Here is a 20,465-nt window from a genome sequence, read left to right as displayed (position 1 = left end):
AAAATTTCCTGTATCATGTCAGATCACATGCTTTAAAGCTAGAAATTAACAAGAAACATATAAAGAATTCCACCAGCTCATGGAGACTAAGCAACATACTTTAAAACAATGAATGGGTCATGGAAGAAGTCAAAAAAGAAATTGTAAAATTCCTAGAATTGGATGATAGTGAAAGCACAACCTACCAAAACTTATGAGCACAATGAAGGGAGTCAGAAGGGGAATATTCATAGCCCTAAATGCCTTCATCACAAAGACCGAGAGATCACAAATCAAAAACCTCACTGTCCACCAAAGGCGCTGGAAAAACAAGAATTGAACCCAAAGAGCTCCAGACTGAAAGAAATAGTCAAGATTAGAGCAGAAATTATTGAATTGGAAACTAAGAAAACAATTTCAAAAATAGATAAAATGAAGAGTTAGTTCTTTGAAAAACAAGATTGACAAACCCCTTGAAAAATTGTTCAAGCAAATAAAAGAGAAATCTCAAATTAAACAAAATCAGAAATAAAAAAGGAGAGATCACAACAGATATCAATGAAATTGGAAGAATCATCATCTTAGCTCAGAGATATTTGCTCAACCATGTTTATAGTTACTCAATTCATAATAGCTAAAACTGGAATCAACTCAGGTGCCCATCAATGAAGAATGGTTAGCCAAGATGATGTGGTATATCTACATGGTGGACTTCTACTCAACAATAAGAAGAAATGACACATTAAAATTTGTAGGAATATGGTCAAACTTGGAACAGATCATAGAATTCTACATCCTGGAAGTCAGACTGAAAGGTGGAACACTCAAAAAGGACCTAAGAGGGAGCACCTGAATTGATGGGCCCTGTAGAGAGTGAGATGAAACAAAACCTTAAATTTCTCCTGTTTCTGTTTCTTCTCCGCCTTTTTCCTTTTTCTTTTCCCTTGGTGCTGGCCTGTAATTCCCTGGACCAGGATGTGGTCTACATCCACAATGAGCTGTTGATCAGAGAGACCTACTAGATCTCCCAAAACAAACAAGACAGACTTCTGTCAGAGCACTTGATTACTCACCAGAGGTTAATGGTAAGACCCTACGGCTGAAGATACCAAACACTGTTGGCACAGACCATGGAGAGACCTGGTTGAAACCCAGAAGAGAGCCAGTCCCCCGACAATTAGCCCATCTAGTGCTGGAAGGTACTACATGAGCTACTGAGGAAAAGTGACCAATATCAGTCCAAGCAACCCAAACTCAAAGCGACTCAGAAGCAAACAACCTGACATGATGCTCACACAAGTGCAATAGTGGCACACAGCCATGGTGGGTAACGGATTGCTCTTAGTTTGGCTAACAGATCTGCTCAGTGGAAAGGAAATCATATCTGGAATTTGGAAACAAGTCAGAATCATATCAGATAATGATTCTGCTTTCCATTGTCAAGTTCCCACTAACGTTAGACTATAAGAGGGTTTAAACCCTTTTAGTTCTCTCTAAATAAATAAATAAATAATAGTTATCCCACTTAACTGGTGCTTGCTTCATTCTCCATTGGAGAATCTGCTTCTCTTTTTCAGATAGGAACTGGATCTGAGGAGATAAATGACCCAGTGCACTCCACCCTGGCCCCAGCTGAAACCGCAGAGAAATTGGGGAAATGTGCAAGAGTGCTGCTTTCTTAGTGATCCTGATATCAGCAGTAGGGTGCTGGAGAAATATACTGAGGACACTCAACACCTACCAAACCAGAGATCCAGAGGCTCCTAAGTGGCCATCACTGAAGTAGACTTAAAATGCTCCCAGCATGGCTCAGGGAATTTTTGCAGAAGAGGATACAGAAAGATTGCAAGAACCACAAGTTTGGTCATTTTGCATAGAGACATTGCTCCCCCCATAATGCATGACCCAGAATCCCCATGTGGTTGACCTGCATCCCCAATGAGGAAGGCCTCTTCAGAAAAGGGGCAGAGAGGAGGGAAAGGATGGTACCAACATGTGTTGTTTGCAAACAAAACATGCCCATATCTAATTTTTTAAAAAATATGAAAAAAAAGAGGTAGGACCTAATGGAAGGTTTTTTTTTTTCTTTTCTTTTTTTTTTTTTTTCCCCAGCATTAGAAGGCATGTTCTTGAAAGGAATTGTGGAACTGTTCTTCCTACCTGTTTATTTGTTACAAGGCTCATGATAAAGTGAGTAGTTTTATGTTCTCACTATAAATTGCTGCCTCCCCATAGGACCAAAAGCAATGGGGCAAACTAATCATTATCTGAAGATTCCAAAACTATTAGCCAAAATAAACCCTTTCTCTTCATAAAAAAAGAGTAGTGGGTGAAAGAGCTCCCTGGATAGACTGGATCAGATGCTGAACTCTGGTTCTGCTGAAGCAGGCAATGTTCACTCTTTGGGCTTGCTCCTGAATAGCTACCTAATTCCCTCTCATGAGGACCTGAGTTGGGATTCCCAGAACCCACTTAAAAGTTGGGCTTAGTGGCATGCACCTGTCATCCCAGAGCTAGGGAGGAAGAGATATGAGAATCACTAGAGCTTGCTGGCTATCTTGTTGAATCAGTGAGCTCTAGGTTCAGTGAGAGTTCTGTCTCAGAAAGTCATAAATGAGGTAGAGAACAGCTGAGGAAAATTGAGAATGGCATTGACTTCTGGCCTCACCAGGAACCCATGTGTGCCCATACACATTTGACAACACATATATACATGCACAAATACTACATACACATACAAAAAAAGAGAAGGAATCAGTAAATATAAAGTGCTTGGCAGACAAGTTTTTACATACTGAGTGCCCCTACATTATTGTTGCATGTGCTAAGAGACGTTGTCCAAAGCTCTATTTCTGATAAACACTGATGCTTTTTCAATGAAATTCAAGATGTGGCTGAATGTGTGGGGCCTGTGAATTTGACGTGGGTGAGAGGTGTCAGTGTGTTTGGGAACTGTGCTCTCACACCAGATGTGAAGCCAGAAGGTTCTGGCTGTTTGAATTCAATGTACTTGGGACAGGGGAAGTGTGCAGTGTGTTTGAGGCCTGTGCACTCAGACAAGGGGAGGATTACCAGCACATTTGGGGCCACTATCAGGGTGGGTGAGGAAGTGCTGATTGCTGGTGTGTGGGACAGCACTTTGGGGGGTCCCAACCACTTCTCCAAGATTGGAGACAACACACTAAACAAACCACCGAGTCTGTACCTATAGCACCCACATGCAGTTGGGGCTGAGGTACAACAAAGGCCAGCTGTGGAGCAAACTGGGAAGTCATCCTCAGTTGAGAGTTGCACCTTGTGGGCCTGAGAGCAGCTGTTAACAGAAAGCATCCATACTGCCTCAGTTCATAGCAGGTTGCCTATCAGGCCTGGGGTATCAGCCATGTACCCCACAGGACCCCAGTGTGGATAACCTGCCAAGGTCCCCAGGAGGTAAATGACACTGGGCCAATGAAGTGGACTGTGCATCCTCATTAATGGCTCAGATTATACTGGAGAGATTTCTACAGGAACATGAACAAACTCCACCCTCCATAACTGTTATAAACAGTATGCTACAGACCCTTCTCAGATTCCAGAATGAGTTCTAGCAAGTCGGGTCTATCAGTGCATCATGAATGACTGCTGTTATGGACTGCTGGTGGACTGCATGAAACATGCCATTGGTTATGAGCACGAAGTCCAGCTGAGAGACTCACTTCTAAAGAAAAACCTGTCCTTCCTTGATGAAGTTCAGCTACCTGCAAAGGGTTATGACAAAACACCAGACTTTATTTTACAAGTACCAGTTGCTGTGGGAGGGCACATGATTCACTGAATTGAAAGCAAAGCCTCATTTGGTGATGAATGTAGCCACCATGTCCACCTGCATGGCCAGTTCTGGAGCTGCTAGCATAGGTTTGGACCAGGCTTAGTCATCTATTGGTATGGATTCATCCAGGAGCTAGACTGCAACCAGGAGAGGGACATCCTGCTCAAAGCCCATTTCCCCACAGAAATCATCACCTTGGGCCATAGCACAGCCTGACCCTGAAGATCCTGGAAGGGATGTTTGGGAGGAAGAAGCAGATCTGGAAGCATTTTGACTTTCCTGCAGTATACACTCCTGGTAGCCTCTGCCCTGATCTTAAGCTGAACTCCTGCTGCTACGATCACAGCACTGCCTCTCTAAACAAACACATCAGGAGTTTCTGCTTTCCTTCATCCCTCATTGACGTGGACAGACAAGAACTGCAGATCCAACCCACTCATCAGCCTCTGTACCTCCATCAGACAGCTTAGAGATCATCATCATATTTCTTCCTTCTGAATGGTTTCTCCATGGACATTGGACACCAGAAAACACATGGAGACTCACAAGAGTGAATTTTCAGTTCTCCTCCCTGTTATTGAATCACTTCTTATTTTTTTCTAAACCTACATACATTCTCTCTCCTTCCCTCTTTCTCATCATGTACACTCAAGCTACCCAGTGCTGCATTACCTTCATGGAACAACCTAGCACAAACCTTGAAAATCAGAAGGCATCATGCCTGAGACTAAATGTTGGCTCTCACCAGTGGGACTTAGTAGACCTAGATGGCGGCTTGTTCTATGAAGCTCTCACGACTTCCTGGTTGCTGCGGCATTCAGCCAGGCTGCAGAAATACCCCTGATGAGAATGTCATCCTTTCAGAATACTTAGTGAAACACCAAGCATTTCACATTTATGTCATTTAAAAGAGTGAGTTCGGTACATTTTGACTGGAAACCATACTCTTTGAGCACAAGCTGAGGGCAGAGCTCAAAGGCTCGGGACCACATGACCAAGAATGCACCTTTTAAAAAGAAAAATTATTTTTGTAGTCAATGAATACATTCTAGTTGGTACCATTGTTAGCCCCCCTCTGTCCTTCCCTCTCCACTGGGACCCTCCTTGTTGGGGTATATGGGTCTTGCATTGAGTGGTTAGCCTTTAGTTTGTGTCATGACCCAAACTAACGTGTGGCTCTGACATTCTTTCCATCCCCTCTTCCACAAATTTCCCTGAGTCATGTTAGGTTCAAATTAGGTCTGCTTCTGTGTTGAGATTTTGGGTTCCTCTGTGTCTCTGGATAACTGCTTTGGTAGGGGTTGATTGTTCTCTGTGTATATCTCCTTCACCATTGTGCTGGTTTCCGGATTGCCAAGAAAACAACATTCTTGTATGTTTCCCCAATTATTCTTAGTTCCAGGTGGGGCCCTTTTGAGGTATGATGAGGTGGCTCTCTCCTCAGAATCTGGATCTATCTGAAAAAGAGAAGCAGATTCTCCAGCAGAGAGTAAAGTTAGCACCAAGTAGATGTGTTAACCATTGTTTCTTAGAGATAATTTAGTGGAGAGCAGGCTCATTTTTGGATATGGTTCTGACTTGTTTCCCAGCTCTAGCTATGGGTTCTGTTCCACTGAGCAGATCAGTTAGCCAAATTGAGAACAGTTGGTTTCCCACCATGGCTGTGTGCCACTATTGCACTTGTATGAGCATCACATCAGGTTGTTTGCTGCTAAGTAAGATAGACCATGCATTGCTTGGACAGATATTGGCCTTTATCCCCCAGTCACTCATGCAGCACCTTCCAGCACTAGACACACTAACTGTCTAGGGACTGATGCCCTTCCATCTTCCAGCCATGTTGCTCCATGCTACATACCAGCAGTGTATGGAGTCTTCAGCAGTAGGGTCTTATCACTAACCTATAGTGGGTCTTCAAGCACTCTGACATAAATATGTCTTCTTTTGGGAAACCTTGTAGGTCTCTGTGATCCAAAGCTTACTGTGGATGATTACCATCTGCTGGTACTGTGAGTTACAGGTCAGTGGCCAAGAAGAGAAGGAAGAACCAGATAAGTGTTATAAAAGAGATAGAGGGATGAGATAGAACAGGGAGGGAGGGAGAGAGGGAGGGGGAGAGAGAGAGAGAGAGCGGCATAAATAAGAGGAGATAATGAACAGTTTTTTTTCATACCCTTTCCTGGTGGAGGTTCATCCATTTGGTCTGTCTTTTAGGACGTAGAGTTTTATGGTACCATTGTCTTTTGGGTCCAATTTTGTGTACCCCCTCCCATTCTTACCCTCTACTCTCTCCCCACCCTCCCTATTGTCCAGTCCTCGAGATGCTTGGTAGGTATGTTGACGACTTGGGTAGATTCAGGTTAGGAGCTGTAGGTGAGTGAAACTATGTGGCGATTATTTTTCTGTGATTGGGTGAGTTCACTGAGAATAAGGTGTTCCAGGCTCAACCATTTTTCTTCAAATTTCATTGTGTCATTTTTCCTTAGTGCTGTGTAGAAATTCATTTCATAGATATACCATATCTTAGTTATCCATTTGTCTAGTGATGGACACCTGGGTTGATTTCAGCTCTTGGCTATTCCTAATTGAGCAGCTATGAACATGATTGAACAAATCTCTGTGAGCTGAGGTGTGGAGTTTTTAGGGTATAAGCCTAGTAAGTGAATAACTGGGTCTGTAGGTAATTCTATAGCCAGTTTTTTTTTTTTTTTAGGAGCCTCCATATTGCTTTCCAAAGTGGTTGTACCATCTTACCTTCCCACCAACAGTGGACAAGGGTTCTTATTTGCTGGGAGCTGTAGCTGCTCCTTGACCATGAAAACTGAAACTGTTTTTGGATCTCTGGGCACAGAGGCCTTATCATATGGCCTTGGCAAACAGTCTTCAGACACAGAGGCATTTGTGGAGCAGACTTTGGGCACGTAGACACTGTCTGGAAAGTTTTATTTTCTGTATATAAGCTTGTGCTTGCCTGAATAAATCTGAGACCTTGATCAGAATATACACTTTGTCTCCTTCTTTGTGTCTCTTGTCTCCCATCCAGGTTAATTTCCCCTCGGGTCCTTGTTTAGCTCTCCACTGGCCAGGGCACCTATTTCTCCACATCCTTGCAAACATTTCTTTTCTTTGGATTTTTTGATGTTTGCTATCATTACTGGGGTAAGGTGGAATCTCATAGTTGTTGTTTTAATTTGCATTTCCCTGATGATTAGGGATGATGAACATTTCCTTAGGTGTGTGTTTCCATTTGTATTTCTTCCTCTGCGAACTGCCTGTCCAGTTCCCTGCCACATTTTGTGAGTGGGTTGTTTGACTTTTTATTGTTTAGGTTTTTGAGTACTTTATAGATTCTAGAAATTAGGACTCTGTCAGTTGGATATTCAGCAAATATTTTCTCCCATTCTGTGGGTAATCTATTGGCTCTGCTTATTGTATGCTTGTCTGTAAAGAAACTTTTCAGCTTCATAAGACCCCATTGGTTGAGTGATTCTTTAAAATCCTGTGCTACTGGGGATTTGTTCAGGAAGTCTTTTCCCATTCCTAGATCATAGAATGTTCCTTCTAACTTTTCTTCTAGTAGTAGCCAAGTTTCTGGTGTTATGTTGCAGTCTTTCATCCATTTGGACTTGATGGTTGTGCATGGCGAAATTTATGGATCAGGTTTCAATTTCCTGCATATGGTTATCCAGTTTGTCCAGCACCATTTATTGAAGATGTTGTCTTTTTTCCAGCCTACATAGTAAGGGCCTTTGTTGAATATCAAGTAGCTGTAGTTACTTGACCCAAAGTCCAGGTCTTCAATTCTATTCCATTGGTCTATACTCCTGTTTTCATGCCATTACCTCACTACATTTTATTACTATGGCTTTGTAATATAGCTTTAGATCAGATATGGTGATACCTCCAAATGTGTTTGTTTTGCTGGGGCTATGCTTGGATATCCAAGGCCTTTTGCTTTTCCATATGAATTTTGAGATCAATTTTTCTATCTCTGTGGAGAACAATGTTTGGATTTTGATGGGAATTGCATTAAATCTGTATATTCCCTCTGGAAGGACTGCCATTTTTACAATGTTAATTCTGCCTATTCAGGAGTATGGGAGGTCTTTCCATTTTTTTACATCCTCCTCAATTTCTTTTTTGTGTGTTTTTATGTTTTCATTGTATATACCTTTCACTTTTTTGGTTAATGTTATTCCAAGGTATTTTGTTGTTGTTGTTGCTATTGAAAATGGGATAATGTCACTTATTTCTTTCTCTGTATTTTTGACATTTGCATATACAAAGGCTATTGAATTTTGTGCATTGATTTTGTATCCTGCTACTTTACTGAAGGAGTTTGTCACCTTTAAGAGTTTTGGAATGGAGGATTTTTGGTGTCTTACACATAGAACCTTGTCATCTGTGAATAGCACTAAATTGACTTCTTCCTTTCCAAATTGTATTCTTTTATTGCTTTCTCCTGTCTTATTGCTTGAGCTAGGACTTCTAGGACTATATTAAAGAGCAGAGGTGAGAGTGGACACACCTTTCTTGTTCCCAATCTCAATGGGAATTCCTTCAGTCTCTCTCCATTAAGTATTATTTGGGCTTTAGGAGCTTTGTATATAGCCTTTATTGTGTTAAGATATACACTGACCATGCCAATTCTGTCCAATGTTTTGATCATGAAGTGATGTTGTGTTTTGTTAAAGTCCTTTTCTGCATCTATTGAAATGATCATGTGGTTTTGATGTTTAGCCTTGATTATGTGGTGTATTACACTAGCAGATTTCTGTATGTTGAACCAACCCTGCATTCCTGGGATGAATCCCACTTGATCAAGGTGGATAATGGATTTGATGTGTTGTTGAATTTAGTTTACGAGGATTTTGTTCAGAATCTTTGTGTCTAAGTTTATCAGGGAAATAGGCCTGTAGTTTTCTTTTCTTGAAGGATCTGTGCCTGGTTTTGGGATAAGAGGGAAAGACTGCACCTTTAAATGGGGCCTCATGGTCCTGAGCACATTCATATATACAGCTTTGTGCCTGAATTTTATACCACATAATTATATAATGCTCAAATAATTTAGACATTACAAATAGCTTTGAATGAATTAAGTGTGCCAGAAATAAAAGGCAGCTTTTAAATAAGCAAAATAAAGGGGATTTTATATTTGTTCACTTTAATTTATTCACTTTTATATACTGTTGACCAGATTCAGTCTAACAAAACATCAATTAACTAATTATAAACCTATCTTTGGGGAAATTAAAAAGTAACCTGTGGGGGCTGGAGAGATGGCTTAGCAGTTAAGCGCTTACCTGTGAAGTCTAAGGACCCTGGTTTGAGGCTCAATACCCCAGGACCCATGTCAGCCAGATGCACAAGGGGGCATACACATCTGGAGTTCATTTGCAGTGGCTGGAGGCCCTGGAACACCTATTCTCTCTATCTGCCTCTTTCTCTCTCTGTCTGTCACTATCAAAGCAACAAATAAAAATGAACAAAAAATAAAAAGTAGCCTGTGGGCTGGAGGGATTGCTTCGTGGTTAAGGTGCTTGCCTGCAAAGCCTGACCACCCAGGGTTAGATTCCCCAGTACAAACATAAAGTCATATGCACAAAGTGGTGCATGCATGTGGAGTTTGCAATGGCTGGAGGCGCTGTCATATTCATTTTGTCTCTCTGCCTCTCTTTCCTCTCTCTCTACTTGCAAATAAATAAATACAGTTTATAAAAGTAACCTGTATCAAAAATGTATTTAGCAAAGGATTCGTCCCAATATTAATAAAATGTAGCTTTTATAATATTAAATAGGCCATTCTGAAAATATTAATAAAAATGTGATTTTTAGAAACACATTGTACCTTTTATACCTGAAAGGTGCAAAATTCTGCCTGTTGCTTTTCTTCTGAAAGCCATAAATATGTCAGGTCCAAGATGGAGTTTTTCCATTCGTGAGACTTAAATCACCAGAGAGGAAGAGGAAATGTTAAAGATATGGCAGGCAAACTTCTGCCTCAGTGTAAAACTCACGTGGCTCTTTTGAGTGAGATGGGATGATTTGTACTATGACTACACTGCTTTGATACACATATACATTTTTAAGCAAAAGTGTTTTTTAAAATTAGGCTTTATGACATGCTCTAACCTGCTTCTTTAGGAATAAATTACATGTATCTGCACAGATGTTAAAAATCCTGCTAAACCCTTGTCAAATATCTGCTTGCTTTACATTGGACAAATTTATAATGAGTGTGCACAAATAAATTAACAAATAACAGGGAAAAAAGAAACACTTCAGGAAGAACCTGACTTAAAATTATACTACAAAGCCATAGTAATAAAAACAGCATGATACTGTCACAAAAACAGACATAGATCAGTGCAACAGAATAGCAGATTGAGGCCTTAATTCAAGCAACTATAGCTACCTGATCCTTGACATAAAAATCAACAATGCACACTGGAGAAAAGACAGCATTTTCAACAAATAGTACTGGAGAAATTGGATAACCACATGTATAAAAATGAAACTAGACCTATTCCTCTTACCATGCACAAAACAGTTCCAAATGGATTAAGACCTCAATACAAGACCTGAAATTCTAAAATGACTGGAGAAAAAATAGGGAGAACTCTCCAAGATATAGGAGTGGGGAAAGACTTCCTGAATAGGACCCTAGAAACTCAGGAAATTAAACAAATACTCAACCAGTGGGATCTCATGAAGCTAAAATGCTCTGTACAGACAAGCATACCATAAACAGAACCAACAGACAGCCCACAGATTAAAAAAAAAGAAATCTTTGCCAGCTATACCACTGATAGATACCCAATAACTAGAATCTACAAAGAACTCAAAAAACTGAGCAACAAAAAAAGTCAAACAATCCACTGAAAAAAATGGAGCAGAGAGCTGAGCAAAGAATCTTCAAAGGAAGAAATATAAATGGTCAATACTAACTCAAAGAAATGCTCAACATCTCTAACCCTCAGGGAAATGCAAATTCAAACAACTTTGAGATTCCACCTTTACTTCAGCCAGAATAGCAATCATCAAAAAAAAAAAAAATAAATAAAAATTAAATGACAACAAATGTTGGTGAGGCTGTGGGGAAAGAGGAACCCTTATTCACCGCTGATGGGAGTGCAGACTGTCCTATAAAACCACTATGGAACTAAATATGGAGACTCCTGAACAAGTTAAAAATTGATTTACCATCTGACCTAGCTACTCTACTCCTCAGTATCTATCCTAAAGACTCCCCACTCTACTTCAGAGATATTTGTTCAACCTTGTTTATTGCCACTCTGCACAATAGCTAGGAATTGGAAACAAATCAGTTGCCTATTGACTGAATAATGAAGATGTTGTACATTTACACAACGGAATTTTACTCAGCAGTAAAGAAAAATGATATTCACAAAACATTGTATGCTTTCTTTCATATGTTGACCCTAAAAAGGACTAGTGGAGGAGGAGTGTAAAAGGGAGTAAGCATTAGGACTATGGGCACCTAATGGGATTGATATCAGGAAAAAGAGGAAAGAGGGAGGAAGGTTTTCCAGAAAAACTAGTACATGGACAGAATACTCAAGAGGCAGGGTGGGCAGGGTGTTCAGGCAAAGAATGAGTAGGAGGGGAACTACACAAGACCAAAGACTAAAGCAGTCAGCATGATAGAAACATTCCTCCTAGAAACCAGTATACAAGACAGAAACCCTCACTAAGGGAGATGGAGGGACCAGATCATAATGCCCAGTAGAAGGTAGAACGATGTGCCCACAGGGTACTCAGGGGAGAGGATAGGAAATGTGTAGGATGGTACTCTGAAGCCAAGGGAGAAGGAAAGAGAAGAGAGAGATTTAGGGAGAGGCTGAGACAGAAAGAGATAGAGTGATAAACTCAAAGTCAGAGAATGTATACCTTATTTCAGGAAAGAGGTCCAGAATTAGAGGAAGAGAGTGGCATCTGGGGTCTTTTATGCCCATGCCCTTGAGACTGTGCAACTTGCCCAGTTCAGGAAGGGCCTTGGGAAGGTGTGGACTGGTGTTCAGGAACAAAGTTTTGTAGATATCCTGTTCAGTTCTGGTCACATCTTACTGGAGAGAAGGGAATTAATGAATAGGCAGCTCTGACATTCTAAAAATTATATCTTATAAAGTCAAGACATCCTGTGAAGGGAAGTACCACATGCTTGCTTAAATGAATTTTTGAGCCAGCTACCAAGCTGATCTTTTTGCTTCAAGGAACCGGTCCACTGTGAGGCTGTAGCTTTCTGAGTTTGAGCCAAGTTTTGGGGGAGTGGTTTAATTAGAATATGCTCATTGTACTAAACAGATTCATAAAGACATTTTATTCAAGCTTTCCTTCCACTAGGCCCTTTTCTTTTCCAAGATAGTTTCACTTCTGTAAGAATCTCAGAATCCCTTTCTCCCCATCTTCCTGTCCCTGCCCTCCCAAGCAGTCATGCTCTAGGCTCTGGTATTACCCCCTGTTATAGCAATTGAGACTTCAAAGGTCTGAATTCCCTAGAAGAGCTCAGCAGGGGGTACAGCCAGCCTGGCCCCAGAAGGCTCCTCCTGCAGTGCATGGCAAAATCTCCCCTTTCATTTTTTCCTTCCTTTCTCCCAAAGGGCTTAGAAACCCTCCCCTACTCTGTGGTGCTTATTTTCCCCTTTTCTCTCTCTTTCTTTCTTCCTTCTCTCTCTTTGTTACTTTCATTCTGTCTGTCTTTCTCGCCTCTCCTCTCCTCTCTTCCTCTGGGTTCAGAGTTTCTTTTTCCATCTTCCACTCTCCCTTTAGGTGCTTCCTTTCCCCTGGCATGGCTCCTGTCTTCTACATGTTTTGTCAGAGTTCCCTTCTACTTGCTCCTTTCCCCTTGGCTCCCAGGTCAGTTCCCTTCCATCCCCTTCTTTTCTGCTCCAAACCATGCCACTCTCTCACTGGCATTAACTCCTCAAGTCCAAGAAAACTATCTCCAAGTCCTTTATTTCTGAGCCTGACAAGTTACTGTCTCTCTCTCTCTCTCAACACACATATAAGGGGAAGCATATCATATTTGTCTTTCTGAGTCTGGCTTATTTTGCTTAATATGATGATCTCCAGTTGCATCAATTTTCTACAAACAACATGATTTCTCGGCTGGAATGTGGCTCAGAGGATAAAGGGCCTGCCTAGCCTTCATGAAGCCCTGAGTTTGATTATACCATGGATATGGTGGTACATGCTTATAATCGTAGCATTTAAGAGGTTCAGACAGAATGGCTAGGAGCTCAGGGTTATCTTCAGCTATATACCGAGTTTCAGGCCAGCCTGAGGCTACATGAGATCCTTTCTCAAATATATATGTATGTGTGTGTGTGTGTGTGTATACACACACACACACACACACATATATGATTTAACTCTTTATTATAGCTGAATAAAACTCCATTCTCTATATGTACATTTGTTTTATCTATTCATTTGTTGAAGGACATGTGGGCTGATTCTTATTATGAATAGGGCCACTATAAATATGGATGTGCAAGTATCTTTGTGGCATGCTAATTTACATTCCCTTCTGACAGAAAGCACACTTTTTAGGGATGACCTCCTTTTGGTCATATATGGGAGGTAAGGAGATGTGAGAAGATGTGCTAAAAATAGAAGTGATGATGGTTGTGGTAATGCTGCAATTATCCTCTGCATGATGCTTTATGGCTTATGCATTGCAAGGTAACTTCACAGCCCTGTATCTTTCTAAAAATCTTCTGAGTTGTTAAGCCAACTACTCCCTTTTTACATAAAAAGAAGGGACTCTGGGCTGGAACGATGGCTCAGGAGTTTAGGTGCTTTCCTGCAAAGACTAACAACTGGCCTTGAGCTCACAGTGAGACTCTTACCTCTGCCTCTGGAGTGCTCGGATTAAAGGCATGCACCACCATGCCCAGCATAGAGAGAGAGAAAGAAAGAGAGAGATTAGGCACATTGTGGATGCCAGCCACAGCAAATGAACTCCAGCTGCATGCATCATTGTGCATCTGGATTTACATGGGTACTGGGACATCAAACTTTTTTTATTGTTTTGTATTCAGGAAATACAGGCAGTTTGGTACCATTATTAGGCTCATCCGTGGCCTACCCCCTCCCCATTGGCCCCTCCTTGTTGAGGTATATGGGTCGTGCATTGTGGGATTAGCCCACTGTTATTGGTATGATAAATGTCTCCACATATCAAGACCCAACATGTGGCTCTGACATTCTTTCTGCCCCCTCTTCCACAAAGTTTCCCTGAGCCATGTTGGGTTCATTTTTGGTCTGCTTCATTGACGAGGTGTTGGGGGCCTCTGAGGCTCTGGCTCTCTGATTTGGTAGGAATTGATTTTTCTCTGTGTTGGTCTCCTTCCCCCTTGTGCTGGTGTCTGATTCGTCAGGAAAACAGCACCCTTGCTAGTTTTGCCAGTTTTCCTTAGTTTCAGCCAGGGCCCTTTTGAGGTATGATGGGGTGGCTCTCTCCTTGGGATCTGCATCTATCTGAAAAAGAGAAGCAGATTCTCCAACGGAGAGTAAGTTAGCACCAGGACAAATGAGATAACCCTTACTTTTTTTATAGAGAGTTTAATAGGTGTTGGCCCTCTTGTAGCCCATGATTGATGGTAGCTTGATATTGGAGCCTGGGCTTATGTTTGGATATGGTTATGACTTGTTTCCCAGCTCCAGCCATTGGTCCTGTACCACTGAGGGGATCAGTTAGCCAAATCAAGAGCAGTTGGTTCCCCCCATGGCTGTGTGCCACTGTTGCATTTGTGTGGGCATCACAACAGGTTATTTGCTGCTAAGTAGGTTTGAACATGAGTTGCTTGGACAAATATTGGTCATTTCCCCCAGTCGCCCATGTAGCACCTTCTGGCACTAGACACACTGACTGTCTGGGGACTGACTCTCTCCTGGCTTCCAGCCATTCTGTTCCATTTTACGTGTCAGCTGCATATTGTGTCTTCAGCAATAGGGTCTTACCACTAACCTTTGGTGGGTCATCAAGTACTCTGACAGAAATCTGTTATTCTTTTAGGAAACCTTGTAGGTTTCTCTGATCAAAAGCTCATTGTGGATGATAGCCTCATGTTGGTACTGGGAGTTACAGGTCAATGCCCACTAAGAAAATGATGAAAAAGATAACTAATATACAAGAGTTAGAGAGATGAGAGAAAAAGGGAAAGGGAGAGGAAGAGAGAGGGAGGGAAGATGTAGAAGATTTAGGTTAGACTTGATCCTACCCTCTCCAGTGTCCTGTGGTTCAGGTGTTTCCTGTAAGGTTCCTGGTGAAGGTTCAGCCATTTGGTCTGCCTTTTAGGAAGTAGAATTATATGGTACCATTGCTGTTTGGGTCTAGATTAGTGTTTCCTACCCCTTTGAAATCAAACTTTGGTCTTTAGGCTTTGTAGGCAGGTGCCTTAACAGCAACTTTTGTTCAGATATTATGTGCCAGCAACCTGAATGTAACTGCAACAGAAAAGTGGTACCAGTGAATTGGGGTTGTTGCCTCTTGAAATCTGACTGTGTTACTTTTGGTCTTTCAAACTGATTTGCAGGATAAATGTAGAAGGATTTTGAAACTTTGGTCCAAGCAAGACCTTGAAGTGCTCTATGCAGAGTTTGATGGACCATTTTGTTCAGAATTGAAAAATCTAAATACAGTAAGATCTGTGGACTGTGAGGTTTGGCTTATGATGGTAAAAAAGAGCTTTGTCTGGACTGGGCTAGAAGCAGTTTGTTTGAGAGACTTGCTGTGTTCTGTCTGTGCCATGAGAACTTGAGCAGGGTTGAATTTAGAAGAAATGGACTGGAGTGAACAGAAGGATATGGCATAGCAAGTTCTAGGCAGGAGACAGCAGCCCAACTTGAGCTGCAATTGTTTGATAAATAACCACCATTGAAGTTGTACCAGCTATTCTGCATTAGAACAGCAGGAAGAATCCAGATTCTTTTGAAGGCCCTGAGTGCTGGATTGTTCTTCTCTTTGAAGTTAGCTTTGTCACAACTTCACCCCCACCCATGCATTAACAAGTTAGCAGGCCACCTGGTACTGTGAGAGTATAACAAATGCAAGAAGGAAAGGGTCATTGGATATGCAAAGTGGTTTTGCTGGAGGTGACCACTGAGCAATGTGAGGCAGGGTTGTTGGAGTCCCTATGTGAAGACCCAATGGAGTCATGAGGATGAATGTCTTGGGGATACCAGGACTGTGGGATGGCTGCCAAGAAAACCTGATGGTACAGGATGAATGGTTCCCCAGGCTATAAACAGCTCAGCTGGAGGGGTGGACCTGAACTCCACAGACTTCATCACTGGTTAAAGATGTCAAACTTGGAGCCAAAGGATTTGAAATTTGCCGTTTGTTTTTGATCTTGCATTGATTCAATATTTCTTTGCTATGTCCAATATCATCTTTTTCAATATTTATGTGTACTCCCTGCCATTATGTGGTTTTAGTTTTACAGTTTACCATTAGTAGACCTTGTGCTATGGAAATGTTTGAATAGTGTTGGGATTGATGAAAACTACAGGGAGTTTTCAAGTTGAACTAAATGCATTCCATTCTATATCATGGATGGTCATTAGTTTATGGGAACTGGGGTGGAAGATGGTGGTCTGAATCAGATGTCTCTCATAAACTCGTGTGTTCTAAATGCTTGGTCCCTAGCTGGTGACAATTTGGGAAGTAGAGCCTTGCTAAAGGAAGTGAGTTGATGGGGGCAGACTTAGTTGTGTTATATCCAGCTCCTCTTTCCAGAGCTCAGTTCACTCTCCTGCTGCTGTTTTACACATGCTGCAGCAGAAGTGATGTCTAGCTTCCGCTCATGCCTTGCTTTCTCCTACCATCATGGAGCTTCTCTTCAAGACTGTAAACCAAAATGAACCCTTTCCTTCAACCATCTTCCTGAGATCAGGTGTTTGTCTCAGCAACAAGGTTACTATAACAGAAGGTAAATCTAATATGAAGAAAAATAAGAGAAAGTCTTCTATCCCCTCCGGAGAAAGATGTTGGAGGATAGGAAGAATGGGATAAGATTAAGGAATGAAGTAGGTTGGGTGCAATAGAGGCTTTGGATACCCCATTCCAAATCTCCTACATGTGACTAACTCTACCTTTCTACCTTCCTCTTTTATACCTACCTGACCAAACTCACTTTTAAAAAGTTAAGAATGGACTTGCTGGGACTGGAGAGATGAATCAACAGTTAAGGGACTTGCCTGCAAAGCCTAAGGACCTGGGTTATATTCCCCAGTACCCATGTAAAGTGAGATGCACAAGGTGGCACATGTGTCTGGAGTTCATTTACAGTGGGTAGAGGCCCTGGTATGACCGTTCCCTTCTCTCTTTCTATCTCTCTCATATAAATAAATAAATTATTTTTTAAAAGATTTTTTAAAAAATGGATATGCCATGTCATTTCTGGATGTCAGTTTCCATCTGTAAAATGGAAGTCTCGGTTCACTGAGATGAAAACTATCCCTCCTCCTTAGGCTGAACTAAGCTCTTCCTTCTCAGAATCTTGTAGCATAATCTGTCTTAGTCTTGTATTGTTTTGCTTCTGTGCTTGAAATCTGCATGCCCTGTTTCCCCAATAGATGTCTACCCTCCTGGAGGGTAGAGATGCCCTGTACCCTTAGTACCCTCCACCAGCTAATTGCAGAGGCTCCCTTTGGGTGTGGATCATCTTCCTTCTCATGGCCTCCATCATGCTTTTACTCTGGAGCTTCTGTGTGCCAGGTCCAGAGCCCACTGTCAACTGTACCCTCTGGACTATACTTTTCTAGGTGTCTGGCTGGGTAGCACTTAGGGTAGAAGAGGGAGAAGAAAACTACTGGGAAAAGAGATATAGCCAGAGTCCTGCCAGGTTCACAGGGCATTGAATTCAGGATCCATGTCTTGTTTGTATGTATGTATATTTATATCCATGTGTGTATGTTCATATATGCATAAGCAGCAGATGTTAGGGACTTCATATCTATTTATATACTATGATGTATATGAGAGTGTGTCTATGTATCTATACTTAAAACAAACATGCATAACTCATGATAGCATCGAATATCAACATATGTTAGCATGGAATATCAACATTAGTGAGTATGACTCTGGTTTGAAAACCATATCAATGTACATGTGTGCATCAGTGAATATAAGTGTGTGTACCCAAGTGCCTGTGACTACATGTATGTTTATGGAGCGTGTGTATATGAAACACATGGGAGCTGCTATTGCATACTATATATAAACAGTGCTCATGAAGACATATACCCCAAAATCCACTCACCTGAGTTCAAACATCTGAAAGCTGTCACTGCCACCCAAGAGCTAGGTGAGTAACTATTTTCTCCAAACCTTTAAATTGGGGAGAGTAAAAGTACTCATCTTCAATGTCCAATATAAGGGTAGAATGACATTTCCATAGTACACATTAAAGAATGATCATTGTTACAGTGTTATTCATGAGATTAATAAATATGTAAGTGCTGGGCCCAAGTGTGGCTCCTGGCATGCCCAGATGTACCTTTGGGCTCATGAGCTTGGTACACAAATGTATATGCACATTGGTGTGGATGGAAGCATTAAGGAGTACAAGGTCTGAGACTTAGGGTCAGTACATTTGTAGTGAGTATCTCTGGTTATCTGTGTTGTAACAGGATTGTGACCCTTCTGAGAGAAAAGATTGTATCTAATGCACTATCATGCCTAGAACCCCAAGCCTAAGACTTAGTAGTTGCTCATCAAATTTATGTTGAATAAATGGATAAAGTAGACTGGCTATCTAGACTTTATACTCAAATAACATGTCATTTGTAGAGAGGACAAAAATCTTGTGCAACTAGTTACCTAGTGTGGTGGTTTGATTCAGGTGTCCCCCATAAACTTAGGTATTCTGAATGCTAGGTTCCTAGCTGATGGAGATTTGAGAGTTAACACCTCCTGAAGGCAGCCTATTATTGGGGGCAGGCTTATAGATATTATAGCCAGTTTCCCCATGCCAGTGTTTGGCAAACTCTCCTGCTCCTGTTGTTCACCTGATGTTGCCCAGGAGGTGGTGTTCAATCTCTGCTCATGTCATCATTTTTCTCTGTCATCATGGAGCTTCCCCTTGATTCTATAAGTCAAAATAAACACTTTTTTTCCCCAAAACTGCTCTTGGTCGGGTGATTTCTACCAGCAATGTGAACCTGACTGCAATACCTAGCTAGCTAGGTAATAGGTAGACAGATATACAGATAAGATAATAGGTAGATATGTAGTTACATAGACCAATAAATAAAATGTTTGATGGTAGATGGAGACTGCAAGCTGGGCATCAGGGTTGTTCTCTTTATGTGGAATTCCATCCACTGATTCATAGATATCCAGGTTCATGCATACCAAGGAGTCCCGATGCCTTGCCCATGATACCCTGTGTTATTATCATAGACATGCTTTGAGGAGCTGGTGAAGAGGAGGGTTACAGAATAGAAGAGCTATGCCCCTATCTTAGAACAACAAGAGTCTATTTACTTTTGATCTGTAGGTATGGAGTTCATGTAGAATTACACTGAAAAGAGACTTTCCCATTTTAAAGTCTTGAGAACATTATTACAGCCCAGCACCTTTCGTTCTTCAGAATGGAAACGCTGAGCCTTAGAGAGAGGGAAGTTTACCACGTCACCTTCCTTGGGATGTGGCAGTCATGAATCCTGAAATTGACTGGGAAACAAGAAATAATTCCTCCTAGGAACTTTAAAGAAGCCACTATCCTAAAGGCTTTGAAAGATGTTAAAGAAACAGAGGCACCCAACACCTAAGCACTGAAGCAGACCAAAAATGAACCCAACATGGCTCAGGGAAATTTTGCGGAAGAGGGGGCGAAAAGAATGTCAGAGTCACATGTTGGGTCATGATTTGCAGAGACATTTATCATACCAATAACTGGGGGCTATCTCCACAATGCACAACCCATTTTCATTAACAAGGAGGGTCTAATGGGAGGGGGTAGATCACAGATGAGCCTAAATAATGGTACCAAACTGCCTGTATTTACTGAAAAGAAAACTAATAAATTAAATTAAAAAAATAAATAAATAAAAAAGAAACAGCCCCATTTGTTTGGTACACATCCATTGGCTTTGCTTGTATTAGTTGGTTCCACTCACTCAGCCTCAGACATGGAGACCTGGGTAGTGTCTCATCCCAAGAAATGAATCTGAGTTTCCTGGAGGCAGTGTAGATGTGAGACAGCAAGGTTCTAGTCAGTCTGCTAGTCACTGAACTGGCTAGGCATGCCCAGGTGGAAAGTCCATTCAGATAAGGGATAAATGATCAGGAAATAAACAGGCTTCAGAGAGGGGGAAATGAAAGAGACACAAAAAAGGAAGCAGATGCAATCTCAGGAAAAATGGTAGACAGAAAGATGGACAGATTTTGGTGTCTTGTGGTTTTTCCTATTTGTTGCTTGTAGTTAGTATAACCAGAAAGTAATTCCTGACCTTGATATTGATGTTCCTCTATCCTCACAAGTTATTGTTTTATATTATTAGTCATTATAAATCATAACTATGAAAGGCAGAATCCTATATCTTTATATTCATTCCCCTGCCTGAGTTATAGGATTGGGTTTGTGTCTTAGAACTATATCACGTCTGAACACCAGAGTGCACTGAAGATGCTTCTCTCAGC

General features: G+C 41.4%; 1 pseudogene; it reads left to right on the top strand.

The window, feature by feature from the left end:
* Nucleotides 1-3,431: 3,431 nt before the first annotated feature.
* On the top strand, nucleotides 3,432-4,006 carry LOC101611423 (annotated as a pseudogene).
* Nucleotides 4,007-20,465: the final 16,459 nt, after the last annotated feature.

Source organism: Jaculus jaculus, chromosome 2 (genome assembly GCF_020740685.1).
Source record: "Jaculus jaculus isolate mJacJac1 chromosome 2, mJacJac1.mat.Y.cur, whole genome shotgun sequence".
In the NCBI taxonomy this organism is placed as follows: Eukaryota; Metazoa; Chordata; class Mammalia; order Rodentia; family Dipodidae; genus Jaculus; species Jaculus jaculus.
Note: the sequence above shows the minus strand (reverse complement) of the source record. Positions and strands in the feature narration are given on the sequence as shown.